The 17,710-nt window shown below is 42.4% G+C and overlaps 1 protein-coding gene across 2 annotated transcripts in view; it reads right to left on the bottom strand.

The window, feature by feature from the left end:
* LOC132824768 (metabotropic glutamate receptor 8) overlaps positions 1-17,710 on the bottom strand; it is a 245,686-nt gene that overhangs the window by 59,360 nt on the left and 168,616 nt on the right. The gene's annotated exons all lie outside the window — the stretch shown is intronic.

The raw sequence follows: 17,710 nt of genomic DNA on the forward strand, positions 1-17,710 counted from the left end.
CTTTATCCTTTTCTGTCTGTCTTGGACAAAAGTTATAAGCATGGAATAGACTGAACAATCATCCACTGCTGATGACTATGTCATTATATCCAACTTTTGCCTTAACTTGCCACTGACAAGCTCACTGATAATCAAAATGCGAAAGTCACTCAGCATTGGAATAATTGTTATCTGTCTGACAATCAGAGAAGACATTTACTCCCATTCTTCATAATACGCAAGTTGGAGAGTTATAAACACAAAACCAAACTCAAAATCTCTCATATAGAAATTAGCCTGTATTCCTTTCTCAGCCATCATTTTCTGATCATCTTCTCAATACGAAAAGATGTGTTTTGAATTTACATACATGCTTTATTGTGCTCATTACAAATACACATTTGAATAGGGACATTTTGCAGGGTCGTGGGGAAGAACGGGCAGCGGCACTAATTCGATAGCTCCACCAAACACTTTTCACTGTATCTTCCTCGATATATGTGGCAATAAAATCATTCATTCAAAAGAGCCAGAATTGACACAATGGGCTGAATAGCCTCATTCTGCATGAGTGATTTCACAAACTTTGAGTTCAGCCTCACCCAGCATACCGGCAAACAGTGTAACCCAGAGGATGTGATGACGAACTCCTATGTTCCAAATGGACAATACACGTTGTTGATGTGATCAAGGAGGTAAGCACATTCTAGTGTGGTGGGTACAACGGACAACTGAATTTTTAAAATCTACGAATGAGAATTTATAGTAAAGTGTGGTGATATTAATAGTGTAGTAAGTGACAAAAAAGGAACTATTTATTTGTTGCACAACCAAGTGCTTGGTGCTAAACCTATGAAGGAATCTCCCGCCTGATGTGGCTGACTTTAGCACCCTATTCTGGTGGATTATCTGTCCTTTCTTAACTGAACTGAAAGCCGTGGGCTAGCTCCCTGACATTACCACACCTTTCCCCTCTCAGGAATGGTCAGGGGAATTGTCAATTAAATTGGCTTCAGTGTTTCAGCTTCCCTGCAGATTGTCATTTTTAGGATTTCCATTAAAGATACCAATCTAACATACTTTATACAACTATCTTAACAAGTGCATTGTCTCAGGTTTCTGTGGGTTACAATGGGTGTTTCATTTGGATTTGACCTGCTTCCCAAAAGCCTTTACAAGCTACCTATAATAGATTAAACTAAATTTAATCATAACTTGATTAAGGTTTTTAGAAAAATATTTCTTCAGAGTACGTAGGAATCATTGCATTTATTGCTCACCCCAAATTGTTCTCAAGAAGATAGTGGTGAGCTGCCTTATTGAACCATTACCATCCTTGCGGTGGAGGTACACCCACAGTGCTGTTAGGGATAGAGTTCCAGGGTTTTGATTTAGTGACAGAGAAGGAATAGCGGTATATTTCCTAGTCGAATAGCGGTATATTTCCTTTGGAGGAAACTTGCAGCAGATGATGTGCCCATGTATCTCATGACCTCCCAGGTGGCAGTAGTCATGGGGGTGTAAGAAACTGTCGAAGAGCCTTGGTGAGTTGGTGTAGTGCAACTTGTTGATGGTGTACACTTGGCAACTAAGTGTTGTCGAAGCTGAAATCATCAGGACAAGTGAAGAGGAAATCCTGATGTGCGCCTTGTAGATGGTGGAAAGGCATGGGGGAGACAGGAGATAAGTTACTTGCTACAGCTATAAGTTCTTATAGCTCCAGTATATATATGGCTGGTCTAAGTTGGTTTCAGGCTAACAGTAACCCCCAGGATGTTATTATGGAGGGACCCAGCAAAGGCATGCCATTGAATGCCAAGAGCAAGCAGTTAAATTGTTTGTTGGTTAAACTCCTCCAGGTCAAATGATTTTATAAAGTGGAACAAAACAACAAAGGCCAAGCAAAATGAATTTAAACATGAACCAAATCTATTATTGTCATTTGTGTGCCATGGTCACAGAAACAGCATTGCAAACAAATAAAACTCGAATGCGTGCTGTGAAATATGTAGCATATGTATCTATTCTAATATATAATTTGCAATTAATGTGCAATATACGGAGAGGTTAAAGTTAGAACTATTAAAAGTTTGGTTAAGCGAAGTCAATTCAGCAAGAAACACTAAATCGGATGTTTCCTACTCTAAAATGAAGTACAGATTTAATGTTAGAGAACAATTCAAAGATGTTGCAATGGTTTGAGAGTAATGTAACATTCTCAAGGATGATTTGTCTGAATATTATTTAGCATTGCTTTTCCATATGTAATTTAATTTGTGGTAAACACTACCTACACCTCTGGGAGAGATGGGAAAAATGTTTCCTTCTCTCTGACACTTGTAAGGATCTATGGTCCATTGCCAAAATTGGCAGAGTTACAGATAGTGAGGAGGGTTGTCAAAGGACACATTGGGATATAGGTAGATTGGCGATTTGGGCAGAGAAATGGCAGAGGGAGGTTAATCTGGACAAAAGCGAAGTGATGCATTTTGGAAGGTCAAATTCAGGTGTGAAATATGCAATAAATTAGGGATGTTGACAGTCGTAGGGATCTGTGTGTACAGGTACACAGATTCCTGCAAGTGGCGACACAGGTGGATATGGTTGTCAGGAAGGCATACAGCACGCTTGCTGATATTGGCCAGGGCATCGAATATAAACGTTTGCATATTAACAAATTGCCCAGGTACAAAAGTTGGCAAGTTATTTTACAGCTGTACAAAATCTTAGCTAGGCCACATTTAGAATACTATGTGCAGTTCTTGTCGTCGCACAACCAGAGGAATGTAGATGCTTTGGAGAGGGTCCAGGGAAGGTTTACCAGAATGTTGCCTGGCTGGAGGGTTTTAGTTATGAGGAGCGATTGGATAAACTCGGATTGTTTTCACTGGAAAGACAGAGGCTGAGATCTAATAGAGGTCTACAAAATTATGAGAGGCATAAATAGGGTGGATAGGCAAAAGCTTTTTTTCCCAGGATGGAAAGATCTACTATAAGAGGGCACTGGTTCAAGTTGAGAGAGGGAAAGTTTAGGGGATAAATGCAGGGAGATGTTTTCATAGAGTGGGTAGTGGATGCCTGGACCGCAATCCCAGCGGAGATGGTGGAAGTAGGCGTGTTAGCAACATTTAAGGCGCATGAATGAGAAGCAAACAGAGGGATAGAAACTGCGTATGGGCAATATGTATCAGGTCTAAACAGGAATAGGAATTGGTGCAGGCTTGTTGGGCTGAAGGCCCTGTTCCTGTGCTGTATTATTGTATTGTATTGCATTGACCCTGAATTAATTGCCACCAAGTCAACAAGATCTGGCAATGGAATGTAAAGACCAATGCAAGACACGGAAAAATCAAGAAAATAGATATCCATCTCAGATTGGAAAACGTTGTTGGTGCATGCTGAGACTACCAATACTGGGCAATTTTTTTTGCTGCTTTTAATTCATGCCCCCAAAATGGAAAGTGTCACCAATTTTAATATCCTTCACTTTGATGAGTAACAAAAATGTAGACGGTCCAGCATTACATTCAATGGTAAGGCTGGATTTCTTCTTAGCAATTAGGCAATAGCACAATCTTGTTTCAGTGAGGATGGGGGGACAGGGAATGCTGGAAAGGTTAGGAGTCAGTAAGATAATTGAGCAGGCAGAATTCGCAAGATAGCTTGAAAACACTCAAAAATTAGGTCCCTTCACCTACAATACCATTCCCCTGCCAGCAACATATCTGCTACCCTACCACCATCAAAAGTAAAAAGAAGGCAGAATAGATGATTTCATCCTACCCTGAAACTTCCTCAGGGCAGGATTATCTAGCCTCATAATTACAAGTGAAAAAAACAATGATCCAAATTATTCCATATTATTGAACATTTTCGTGACAAACATCTAGCAACAATCATTTCAAACCACTCTCCGCATTTCTCTCTCTGACACACGGACACTCTCCCACACTATTTCAATCAGTTTTCTTAGATTTCAGATCTGACAGCAAACCATTAACCAACAACTCTCCTCTCAGACATAATCAGCTGTGCTTTTTTGCTATAACTGGTGTGTTATGCAATATTATATAAAATTACAGCCCTCATAATATTATCCGGTATTAAAGAAAAAGTAAGCTTCCATTAGGTGTGAACTGTGGCTCAGTTGGCAGTACTCTGCCTGTTCAGTCCCTGTCTCCAGAAACCTGAGAATCAAATCCAGGCCAACCCTCCAATGAGGTGCTGAGGAAGTGGCTCATGGTATGAAATGCTATCTTTCAGATGAGGCATGACATCAATGATCCACCCGCCTTCACAACAACATAACTTGAAAAGCAAGGGGATCTTCTGGCCAATATTTATCCATCAACTTACATATTACCATAGATTATCTAGTCATTGTCACGTTGTTTGTGGAATTTTGCTGAGTGTACATTGGTTGCCTGTACAGTGACTGTATTTCAATGTATCTGATTGGCTGGAAGGCACTTTTGGAGTTTGTGACAGCTTCACAAAGTAACAAAAAGTGCTACATAAATGTAAATCTTCCTTTACAGTGATGACTCCTCTTTTAGGTTTGAATTATTTCTTTTGCTTGGTTTTTCACTGTGGTTGCAAAGGGCAATTAAGTGTCAGTAACTGGAAGTCAATGTTTGGAGCCTTGAGGTTCAATACCGTACCCAAAATAAATCTGGTCAGCATCTTCCCAATAACACTCTTCCCTATTTCTACTCAAAATTCTGTCAATGAACATGTTGAAAGAAATACTGGTATCATTTATTAATAATCAAATATAGGAATGCGTAATCTCATGTAAAGTCTTTTTTGATTCTATCAGCAAGGCTCTTCACAACAACTCTTGAGTGGAATAAAACATGTCATCAGATAATTTGAAAGCTATATTCTCTTCATGCCATCACATGGCACTCACAGAAGAGGAGGGGAGCAGGAACCACTGGTCTAAATATTTTTACTCAAACTGCTCAGACATATAATGACTTCTCTAATTTAGGCAGAACTTGAATCTGGACTTAAATACAAAGCTAAAGAACCACAAATGCTGTAAATCAGAAATGGATGACAAAGCTCAGCAGGTCTGGAAGCATCTGTGGACAGAATTCAGAGTTATTGTTTCGGGGCTGGTGACCCTTCCTTAGAACTGAGGATCTCGGTTGAGGTACCTGCTGAGTTTTTCCAGCAATTTCTGTTTTTGATTTTGAGTCTGGACTTTCTGAGCTTGAGGTAGGGATATTACCAGTCCACCACAAGAGCCCTGATATCTCAAACTATGCTGATACTTGCACTTCAGAAAAGCCTTCCCCCACCTTTTTTATCTCACCTCATTAACATAAATGTCCTCCTCACTTACCTCATTGGATCCCACTTAAGTATATCCCAACAACTGCCCCAATTACTTCCTATGATAGTAAGTTTCACCTTCTAACCACTCTGTTGGTAAAACGATTTTTCCCAAGTCTTTATCAGATTGTTCTTCCATCTTAAATTTATAACCTAATTTACGGCACTCTCAGCAGATACATTTTGTCTCCATTTACCCTATGAGACATCTTGTCACCATTTTCAAATTATCTGTCAGATCACTTGACATCCTTTATATCACTGTCTTTGTCACAGCACCTTTGGTGTTTTTTTTATCTGGAGATTTGTCTTATGGTTTGGCTTTTTTTTCAGCTTTTTCACCGGCAGTTGGAGTGGGAGGAGGGACAGCAAGGACCAGAGGCCCAATGGGAAGGTAAATTTAAAGGATATAAAAACTTACCTCATGTGTAGGCGGAAGGCACGCTGAGCAGGAGCGAACGCGGCATGCTGGGTAAGTGAGGCTTTTATATTTGGGTGCTTGCTTTACCCGAAAGACTACTTGGTTCTGTCTCCCACCTGTCCTCCTCTTCTAACCAAAACAAAATGGTTCTGCAAGCTAAGATTGTTAAGGTGACTAGTTTCTTTTTTTTCGATGATTTGGAGAGGACGGTGTTGGACTGGGGTGTGCAAAGTTAAAAATCACACAACACCAGGTTATAGTCCAACAGGTTTGATTGGAAGCACCAGCTTTCGGAGCGACGCTTCTTCATCAGGCAACACTATCACCTGATGAGGGAGCGTCGCTCCGAAAGCTAGTGTGCTTCCAATTAAACCTGTTGGACTATAACCTGGTGTTGTGTGATTTTTAACTTTTTTTTTCAGTTTTTCAATAGTCTTGTTGGGAATTTAGAATAGTGGGAATGGAGGTTAGGGCAGTTGAATGTTCCTCCTGCAGAATGTGGGAGGTAAGGTCACCTCTAGTGTCCCTGCTGACCACATCCAGCTTCTCGAGAACCGTGTTGGGGAACTGGAGTTGGAGCTGGATGAACTTCAGATCATTCAGGAGGCAGAGGGGTTTATTGAGAGGAATTACATGGAGGTAGTCACACCTCAGGTAAAAGAAGAAGGTAGATGGGTTACCATCAGGGGACAGAAAGGAAACCGGCAGGCAGTGCAGGGATCCCCTGTGGCCATTCCCCTCAACAACAGTATATCTTTTTAGATACTGTCTGGGGGGTCGACTTACCAGGGGTAAGCAATGGGGCACAGGTCTCTGACGCAGAGTCCATCCCTGTTGCTCAGAAGGGAAAGGGAAAGAGGAGCAGGGTATTAGTCATTGGGGACTCCATAGTTAGGGGGACAGATAGGAGGTTCTGTGGGAATGAGAGAGACTCATGGTTGGTGTGTTGCCTCCCAGGTGCCTGGATACATGATGTTGGTGGCGGCACGGTGGCACAGTGGTTAGCAATGTTACCTCACAGCGCCAGAGACCCGGGTTCAATTCCCACCTCAGGCGACTCACTGTGTGGAGTTTGCACATTCTCCCCGTGTCTGCATGGGTTTCCTCCGGGTGCTCCGGTTTCCTCCCACAGTCCAAAGGTGAATTGGCCATGCTAAATTGGCTGTAGTATTAGGTGAAGGGGTATGGGTGGGTTGCGCTTCGGCGGGTCGGTGTGGACTTGTTGGGCCAAAGGGCCTGTTTCCACACTGTAGGGAATCTAGTCGCTGATCGTGTTTTCGGGATCCTTGAGGGGGAGGGGGAGCAGCCGGAAGTCATGGTCTGCACAGGCACCAATGACATAGGTAGGAAGAGAGATGGCAGAAATTCAGGGAGCTAGGGTGGAAGCTTAGAGCTAAACCAAACAGAGTTATTATCTCTGGTTTGTTGCCCGTGCCACCTGCTAGTGAGGCAAGGGACAGGGAAAGAGAGGATTTGAACACGGCTAGAGGGATGGTGCAGGAGGGAGGGTTTTGTATTCCTAGATAATTAGGGTTTTTTGGGGGGAAGGTAGGACCTCTCCAAACAGGACAGTTTTCACCTGAACCAGAGAGGTACCAATATCCTGAGGAGGAAGTTTGCTAATGCTCTTCAGGTGGGTTTAACCTAATTCAGCAGGGGTACAGGAACCTAAATTGTAGTTCAAGTACACAGGAGGTTGAGAGTAGTGAGGTCAGAAATAAGGTTTCAAGGTCACACAAGGGCACTGGCAAGCAAGAAGTTGGTTTGAAGTGTGTATACTTCAAAGCGAGGAGCATCCAGAATAAGGTGGGTGATCTTGCAGCATGGGTTAATACCTGAGATTTCGATGTTGTGGCCACTTCAGAGACATGGGTAGAGCAGGGTCAGGAATGATTATTGCACCTTTCGGGATTTAGACGTTTCAGTATGGTGGTGGTGGTGGTGGGGGGGCGTTGAGGAGGGGTTATTGTTGTGGCATTGTTAGTCAAGGACAGTATTACACTTGCAGCAAGGATGTTTGATGACTCGACTTCTGAGGTAGTATAAGCTGAGGTTAGGAACAGGAAAGGAGAGGTCATCCTGTAGGGAGTTTTCGATAGAACTCTGAACAGTTCTACAGATCCTCGAGAGGAGCGAGACTGACAGGGTGGTTGTTATAGAGGACTTTAACTTCCCAAATATTGACTGGGAATACTATAGTTCAAGTACTTTAGATTGGTCAGTTTTTGTCCAATGTGTGCAGAAGGGTTTTCTGACACAATATGTAAAGAGGTCAACAAGGGGCGAGGCCACATTAGATTTGGTACTGAGTAATGAACCCAGCCAGTTGTTAGATTTGGAGGTAGGTGAGCACCCTGGTGATAATGACTACAATTTCATTATGTTTACTTTCGTAATGGAAAGGGATAGGTATATACCACAGGGCAAGAGTTAATAGCCAGGGAAAAGGCAATTATGATGCGATTAGGCAAGATTTAGGATGCATAGGATGGGGAAGAAAACTGCAGGGGATGGGCTCAAATGAAATGTGGAGCTTATTCAAGGAACAGCCACTGTGGATCCTTGATAAGTATGTACCTGTCAGACAAAGACAACATTGTGGTGTGTGGGAGCCATGGTTTACTAAGGAAGTTGAATCTCTTGTCAAGAGGAAGAAGAAGGCTTATGTTAGGATGAGATGTGATGGCTCAGTTAGGACACTTGAGAGATACAAGTTAGCCAGAAAAGACCAAAAGAGAGAGCTAAGAAGAGCCAGGAGGGGACATGAGAAGTTGTTGGCAGATAGGATCAAGGAAAACCCTAAAGCTTTCTATAGGAACATCAGGAATAAAAGAATAATTCGAGTAAGATTAGGGCCAGTAAAGGACAGTAGCGGCAAGTTGGGCATGGAGTCAGAAGAGAAAGGAAAATTGCTAAAAGAATACTTTTCATCAGTACTCGCCCTGGAAAAAGACAGTGTTGTTGAGGAGAATACTGAAATACAGGCTACTAGACTAGATGGGATTGAGGTTCACAAGGAGGAGGTGTTAGCAATTCTGGAAAGTGTAAAAATAGATAAATTCCCTGGGCCAATTGAGATTTATCCTAGGATTCTCTCGGAAGCCAGGGAGGAGACTGCCGAGCCTTTATCTTTGATCTTTATGTTGTCTTTGTCTACAGGAGTAGTGCCAGAAGACTGGAGGATAACAAATGTTGTCCTCTTGTTCAAGAAGGGGAGTAGAGACAACTCTGGTAGTTATAGACCAGTGAGCCTTACTTCGGTTGTGGGTAAAGTGTTGGAAAGGATTATAAGAGATAGGATTTATAATCATCTAGAAAGGAATAAGTTGGTTAGGGAAAGTCAACAGTTTTGTGAAGGGTAGGTCTTGCCTCACAAACCTTATTAAGTTCTTTGAGAAGATGACCAAACAGGTGGATGATGGTAGACTGGTTGATCTGGTGTATATGGATTTCAGTAAGGCGTTTAATAAGGTTCCCCACGGCAGGCTATTGCACAAAATACATGGGATTGAGGATGACTTAGTGGTTTGGGTCAGAAATTGGTGAGCTGAAAGAAGACAGATGGTGGTGGATGATGGGAAATATTCATCCTGAAGTTCAGTTACCAGTGGTGTACTGCAAGGATCTATTTTGGGGGCACTGCTGTTTGTCATTTTCTTAAGTGACTTGGATGAGGGCAGAGAAGGATGGGTTAGTAAATTTGTGGATGACACTAAGGTCAGTAGAATTATGGATAGTGCCGAAGGATGTTGTAGGTTGCAGAGGGACATAGATAAGCTGCAGAGCTGGGCTGAGAGGTGGCAAATGGAATGTAATGCGGAAAAGTGTGAGGTGATTCACTTTGGAAGGGGTAACAGGAATGCAGAGTACTGGGCTAATGGTAAGATTCTTGGTCATGTGGATGAGCAGAGCGATCTCGGCGTCTATGTACATAAAATCCTTGAAAGTAGCCACCCAGGTTGATGGGGTTGCTAAGAAGGCATACAGTGTGCTCGTTTTTATTGGCAGTGGGACTGAGTTTCAGAACCATGAGGTCATGCTACAGCTGTACAAACCTCTGGTGCAGCCACACTTGGAGTATTGTGTACAGTTCTGGTCACTGCATTATAGGAAGGATGTGGAAGCTTTGGAAAGGGTTCAGAGGAGATTTACCAGCATGTTGCCTGGTATGAAGGAAAGGCTGAGGGACCTGAGGCTGTTTTGTTGAGAGAAGAAGGTTAGAAAGTGACTTAATTGAGACACATAAGATAATCAGAGGGTTAGATAGGGTGGACAGGGAGAGCCTTTTTCCTCTGATGGTGATGGTTAGAATGAGGGGCATAACTTTAAACTGAGGGGTGATAGTTATATGACAGATGTCAGTAATTTCTTTACTCAGAACAGTAGGGGCGTAGAACGCACTGCCTGCAGCAGTAGTAGACTTGCCAACTTTAAGGCTATTTAAATGGTCATTGGATAAGCATTTGAATGAGAATGGAATAGTATAGGTTAGATGAGCTTCAGATTGGTTTTACAGGTCGATGCAACATCGATGACCAAAGGGTCAGTACTGCACAGTAATGTTCTATGTTCTACTTTAAGCTCCACTATGAATTACTGCTGTGCAGCAATGAAAGTGGATTGAGACAGATAGGACTTAATCATGGTACATGGTTCATTGAGTGGCTGGCACTATTCTAATCTTTATTTTACTGAGTGAGTCTGAGTTGTTTAGACTGGGATCAAAATAAACAAGTGATGGAAAAGGCCCTGGCAGGATGTTTGCTTAACAAATTCGACTTAACCGCTGTTGCCACGAGACAGTAATAAGCTATTTACCATCAAGGGCCACCAAGGTGCAAACCATCATCTCATGAGAGGAAGGCTGCCAAAGGAAATAATATCAAAGGTTAAATGTGGCTCCATCACAACTGTTGCACTGATGTAACTATACAGCACTGTCAATAAGCGACATACTTTAAAGTCTCCAGAGCAAATTCAGTTGGCCAGAAATTGAAAAGGCACTTGTAATGCCTCGACTATTTGCTCCCAGCTATGATCCATTGTTTTAGTTGGGATACCGATGAAAAATGTATGTGAGAAACCATAATAAACATAGGAAATGTTCATAATCACAGATTTTCTCAAGAGTTAGCTGATAAGTTCTTAAGAAACTCTCAGCTGTGTGTGCCTAAACAAAGGTCAAATAATATAACCAAGTATAAACTCTGACGAGGCGAAGCAATGAAGTGACTGGGGAGTATTCTGGAACATTGGCAGTGCTCCTAACTGGACCTGGGTACTCAACCCACCTGTTCCAGAGGTATGGACTTTTCCATAAGTTGCTGAACTGAGGTCCTGTCAACTGTCTAAATTCTCGTGGAGCTGTTTCAAAGAGCAGGGAAGTCATTTCCCTTTCTTTGGTCAATATATGCCCCTTGTTCAAAATCCCTATCACATAATGGATTGTGGGAGCTTACTGTGTGCAAACTGTCTACTACAATTCCTACATGACAACAGTAACTATAATTCAAAAGTACTTCATTGACAAAAAAGTGCTTAGGGGTATTCTGAAGTTGTGGATGATAACATATAAATGGAAGTTTTGACTGTTGTGGTTCTGTTCGCCGAGCTGGAAGCTTTTGTTGCAAATGTTTCGTCCCCTGGCTAGGCGACATCATCAGTGCTCTGGAGCCTTCTGCGAAGCGCTTCTTTGATGTTTCTTCCGGTATTTATAGTGGTCTGTCCTTGCCGCTTCCGGGTGTCAGTTTCAGCTGTCCGCTGTAGTGGTTGGTATATTGGGTCCAGGTCGATGTGTTTGTTGATGGAGTTTGTGGATGAATGCCATGCCTCTAGGAATTCCCTGGCTGTTCTCTGTCTGGCTTGCCCTATGATAGTAGTGTTTTCCCAGTCGAATTCATGTTGCTTGTTGTCTGAGTGTGTGGCTACTAGGGATAGCTGGTCGTGTCGTTTCGTGGCTAGTTGATGTTCATGAATGCGGATTGTTAGCTGTCTTCCTGTTTGTCCTATATAGTGTTTTGTGCAGTCCTTGCATGGTATTTTGTAAACTACATTAGTTTTGGTCATGTTGGGTATCGGGTCCTTTGTTCTAGTAAGTTGGTGTCTGAGCGTGGCTGTTGGTTTGTGTGCCGTTATGAGTCCTAAGTGTCGCAGTAGTCTGGCTGTCAGTTCTGAAACGCTCCTGATGTATGGTAGTGTGGCTAGTCCTTTTGGTTGTGGCATATCCTCGTTCCGTGGTCTATCTCTTAGGCATCTGTTGATAAAGTTGCGCGGGTATCCGTTTTTGGCGAATACCTTGTATAGGTGTTCCTCTTCCTCTTTTCGCAGTTCTGGTGTACTGCAGTGTGTTGTGGCTCTTTTGAATAGTGTCCTGATGCAGCTTCGTTTGTGTGTGTTGGGGTGGTTTTGACTGTTTTGTATGCACAGTTTCATCTGCCCTCACATACTTAGCAGCATTGCAAACCCCATACTAACATCTCGTGGCTCAAATAGTGTCAGCTAATCAACACTCACAGGCACATCACTCAAACACTTTGCACCACAGTCTCTGATACACTCCACTCACCTTTGTTGGATAAGCTGTTCTAGACTCCATGAAGGACACAATGGTCTCCACCAACAGCTTGGCTAATTCTGAGTCAGTAACTCGTGACAATGCTGAGACCATCCAAGGGAATGATACGTTCACACCTCATCCACCATTTCACATGTCACCTTCCCCTCATCCCACAACTCTTCCAAGAGATGGCACAAGCATGGACCAATTGCTCCACCTTCATTTAATTTTACTACAATGCCATAACGTGACAGAGCAGAATTAGGCCATTCAGCCCATTAAGTCTGTTCCGCCATTCAATGAGATTATGGATGATCTGAATCTTCAGTTCCTCTTTCCTGTTTTTGTGCAAAACCCTTGTTTCCCTTACTAGTTAAGAATCTGACTATCTAGGTTCTGAACATACTTAATGGCCCAAGCTTCACAGCCATCTGTGGCAAAGAATTCCATAGAGCCACAACTCTCCTCACCTCTGTCTTATAGATTCAACCCCTTACTCTGAGGTTATGCCTCTGGTCCTAGACTATCCCACAAGGAGAAACAATCCCTCCGCATTGACCCTGTCAATTCCCTGAGGAATCTTGTATGTTTCAATAAAGTCACCTCTCATTCTTATAAATTCCAAAGAGTACAGACTCAACCTACTCCACATCTCCTTGTGAGACAATTCCTCCAGACCTGGGAACAGCTGAATGAACCTTCTCTGGACTGCCTCCAATGGCAATATATCCTTCCTTAGATAAGGGGATGAAAACTACTCACTGTATTCCAGCTGTGGTCTGACTAGTGCCTTGAATGATTTTAGCAAAACCTCCCCTACTCTCATGCCTTTCTTCTTTCAACACCCGAGGAATTGGAACTTGACCAGGTAGCATGTGGGTTTGAAGGGAATGGAACATCGATCATAACGAAACAATGTCACTCAATCTCACCACACAGCCACCAGTACAGTGGTTAACACTGCTGCCTCACAGCACCAGGGACCCGGGTTCAATTCCACCCTCCTTTAACTGTGAGGAGTTTGCACATTGTCTGTGTGGGTTCACTTCCACTGTCTAAAGATGTGCAGGTTAGGTGGATCGGCCCAGTATCCAGGCGTATGCAGACTAGATTGATTAGCCATGGGAAATGCAGGGGTGGATGGGTGGGCCTGGGTGGAAACTCTTCAGAGGCTCAGTTTGGGATGAATGACCTGCTTCCACACTGTGGGATCCTAATTCAAAAATTGCTATTTTTGATCTTTACAGGGTTTTAAACTTCAGAGCTTTGAACTGTATAGGGTGGCATTCTGGATGGATCTTCGCGGTGTATGCCATTAGTTCAGAATGGAAAACAGCCTGGGTGGGTTTTCAGGGGGAGGTGGGGAGGAGGATAGTGTAGATACCTGATTCCTGGTGGATGAGGCTGTGCCCAAGGATTCAGCTGAGGGCTTGGATGGAGCTGCCAGAAAGCTGAACGCCATCTTCGAGAAGCGCAGAGGAGTCTACAACCAACTTGAAAAAAAGGGTTTTGTGGAGAGTTTAGAACTCATCATTTCAAGTATGAAAATTATGGTCAGCTCCAGCGCAACACTTGTGAAAGTGACCACAGTGCAGTGTCTGAAAGTTGATGTCTCAGCTTCCTCAGCAGCACAAGTGGTCACCACCAACTGACAGTCTGAGTGCTACACAGAAAGCTCAGTGATCATGGAATCCCAGCTCATTACCATGTAGCCACTAAGACTGTGGATGCCAGTACTGGTTTTTTACTCATTCATACAAAACAGGTGACACTGACTGGGCTAGCATTTATTGCACATCCCTAGTTGCCCTTGAGAAACTGGTGGTAAGCTGCCTTCATGAACCACATCAGTCCATGGGCTGTACGCAGTCCCGATTGTGCTGTTAAAGACAGAGTTCCAAGATTTTCATCCAGTGATAGTGAACAAACAGCAATATTCTCCAAGGCAGGACAGCGAGGCTTACTTGCAAGAGATAGTGTTTCCATGTCCTTGTTCCATATGGTACATTTTGCAAGCTTTGACAGTAGTAGCAAAGGAATCACTTTGAGTTAGTGCAGTGCATCATAGAGACAGCACACACTGTGCATGGGTAGTGGAGAGGTATGAATGTTTAAGGTAGCCAAGGCATACGGTAGACACCATGTAATTGTCCAAGGGTGGCTTGTGGTATGAAATGGCTGTGGTTTCCTTCAAAAGGAAACTGATGGCTGGGACCCAGAGGGGTGAAAAGTTACAATAACGTAGAATGGGAGCTTGGGGAGGTGGTATTGAATTAGACATGAAGACAAGAAGGTGGATCTCCCTGCCTTCTCCCTTCCTCTTCTTCATGAAGTTGTTAGCATTTCTGTGGTGATGAGGGCTGTGAGAGTACTCATGATGGCCAGGGTGTGAAGAATGCTGCAAACCACCATAAACCAGGTGCATTACTGAAGCTAATAGAACCTTTAGATTAGATTACCTACAGTGTGAAAACAGGCCCTTCAGCCCAACAAGGCCACACCGACCCACCAAAGAGGAACCCACCTACACCCATTTCCCTCTCACTAATACACCTAACAGCATGGCCAATTCACCTAACCTGCACATATTTGGACTATGGGAGGAAACCGGAGCACCCAGAGGAAACCCACACAGACACGGGGAGAATGTGCAAACTCCACACAGACAGTCAGCCGATGCTGGAACCGAACCTAGGACCCTGGTGCTGTGAGGCAGCAGTGCTAACCACTGAGCCACCGTGCCACCCTTTACTGCGGCACCAAATCATGCATTTCCCTATTTCCCATTGCAGAAACCCATTCTACCAACACGTGGTTAGGCTTTATAGGAGAGACATCCCCAGTTGTAGAGAGGATAGCGCTTAGCATCCAGACACCACCCTCTGGTTTAACCTGATGGCTGAAAGATTTTAGAAGCAGTGTGCTCGAGCAGGAAGTAAGCATCGAGATTTTGGTGAAGATATGAATATGGTCACACAACAATTGCACGTACTGTGATGGAGGCATAAGGCAGCATTGAGGTCAGAATGTCACATTTATGAGTCAATGGCAGCCTGTATAATGGGTGATCCCACTATCGTGGTAAAACCACATACATGCTTCACTTGCTTCTCTCTGTTGTAATGGGGGGGGGGGTGTAAAGATAAACAAACCACAAATCCCATCTTTTACTGTACATAATCAGCGTGTTTATTATTTGGAAGGTAAATGTATAATTCTAAACCCCTACAGCGTGTGGTCAATTTAAAGAAATAATGAAAGACTTTTGGGGGTTTCAAAATAAAGAAGGTTATTTATTCACACACCCACCCAGAGTCCAAATGCTGCATCAATTAGTCAGCACCTATGCACACACACTCGGGGGAAATACAGCTGAAGAGAACCAAGCACTTTTACATGTTGTAAACCAAAGAATAGTTCAGAGCTTGCTCACTGTCAAGCTCATTGAAAGCAGGTCTTTTTGTGGGTTTGGTAACGAAGGAAGTATTTTTCACTTGATTTGGTGGGTTTAGATGAACTCAGTTTGCTCGAGTCAAACATCAGGATTATTGAAAGATTCCCTCACAGAAATGAATGTTTAGCAGGTCATTAAGTTGAACTTTTTGGCTTTCCAATCAGCAGGCGCAATTTCTCTGCAGATGGACTTAGATTTAGGAATTAGGCTAGAACATTTTTGAAGCTGTTACAGTTTTATGTTCATAAAGACAAAACTGCCACAATATTGCTGTAGCTACTGTGTTTCCCAGGGTCTTCTACAGAAAGCCAAGGTCATCTTTGGATCTTTAAGGCAAAACTCATTATCTTCAATCAGTTTTGATCACAAGAACAAAATTGAGGAATTTTGCACACTTGTAAGAAACCTTTAACTGTCTTGATGACTCTTGGAACAGAATGACAGAACACTGTCTCAGTCATGCATGGCACCAACTACATTTCTAGTGTTAAAATCTTACTAACGTTAAAATGAAACAATACCAAATGGAATTCAATTTAAATGTGGGGTACTGTATAATTCAGATTTCACCTTTTGTATTTCACCTCGCTTGAAATAAAAGGCCAATATTTGCATTTCCATTTCCTTTAGTACTGCCAACATTTTAATGATTCTCCTATTGGGATCTCTGAATCTCCCCCTTCATTCAACATTTCATCATTTTTAGATTTGACACAGCCTATAGGCATGCATGCTTACAATTACATTCCTTTGACAAGAGGAAACATGAAAATTAGCAGAGTTCAGTAAAGTTATTGCTCTGGAACTTTGTAAGAAATATCCTTTGTCAAGCTTCACTGATCCCCCGCTATGTACTAACAGCGAAGGAGCTTGCTTATGTGTATTACATACATTTACCTAATAGGAAGATCAATCGCTCAGATTTGTCCTCATACACCAATACAATTGGCTACAATGTAAGTGACTTGTATTTATTTTTGAGGGAAATGTTTGAAGTTTCTTCAACATTGTGCTGAATCATTGGTTGTTGACTCAGGTCATTTACTGATAACCAGTGTGGCAGTTTGAAAAGTTACAGGAAGTATAATGAAGCATGAATTCAGAGAGATTGAACTCGCTTAAAACTGAACTGTTGCAAATTACATTGCTGTTTCAACAGTGAATTAGATGGTTCAGGCTCATCTAGTTAGAGAAAATATCTTTTAAGTTCAAGGCCGTTAGTATCATGTGCAAAGGACTTGGAGTTTTCCCTTCAAAGATGCAATTAATGCCAATTTGTTCAATGAGGGTTTTTAGTAGAACCCTTGTTTTGACTAAATGTAATGTATCATGATAAATGACAAAGGCATTGAAATAAGTCAAAATAATAAAGGTGTCAGTATGTTAATTGGTCTTAACTGGTCATTGCCAGTTCAGCTCTGTGAGTAATGCCTGTGCTCTAAGTGCTGAGTCAGAAGATTGTAAGTTTAGACTCTACAATGCACATAAAAACCCCTCATCTGCTCTGAATGCGGAAATGCAATATTGGTAAATATTTGGATGAGGCAAAAGTGCTGACTAACTAACAGGTAAAAGATCACTGGCAGCATTCAAAGAAGAATGGGGAATTCTCTCATATCCTTTCATTCTCTCACAATATTCCTTTCCGGCATTAAAATCAGACTATTTGGTTGCTCAACTGTCTCATTGACTCAGTTTTTGGTCACCTGCTCTTAGATGTCTTCATGTGAGTTAGTATCAAATTATACCTGTTAATGCTCAAGTGAATACCTTGAGATGTATTTAGTACATTAAAGTTGACATTTAAATAGACGTTGTTGCTTTTTACTGACTTTTTTTTATTACATGATAAGAAAGACTTCACTACGAAAACTAAGACTATCCTCTGGTGATTTGGCACATCTAGAACATGAAGGGACTACATAAATCCTAAATTTAAATAAAAACAGAACTACTCTTT

This window comes from Hemiscyllium ocellatum, chromosome 19 (assembly GCF_020745735.1).
Source record: "Hemiscyllium ocellatum isolate sHemOce1 chromosome 19, sHemOce1.pat.X.cur, whole genome shotgun sequence".
In the NCBI taxonomy this organism is placed as follows: domain Eukaryota; kingdom Metazoa; phylum Chordata; class Chondrichthyes; order Orectolobiformes; family Hemiscylliidae; genus Hemiscyllium; species Hemiscyllium ocellatum.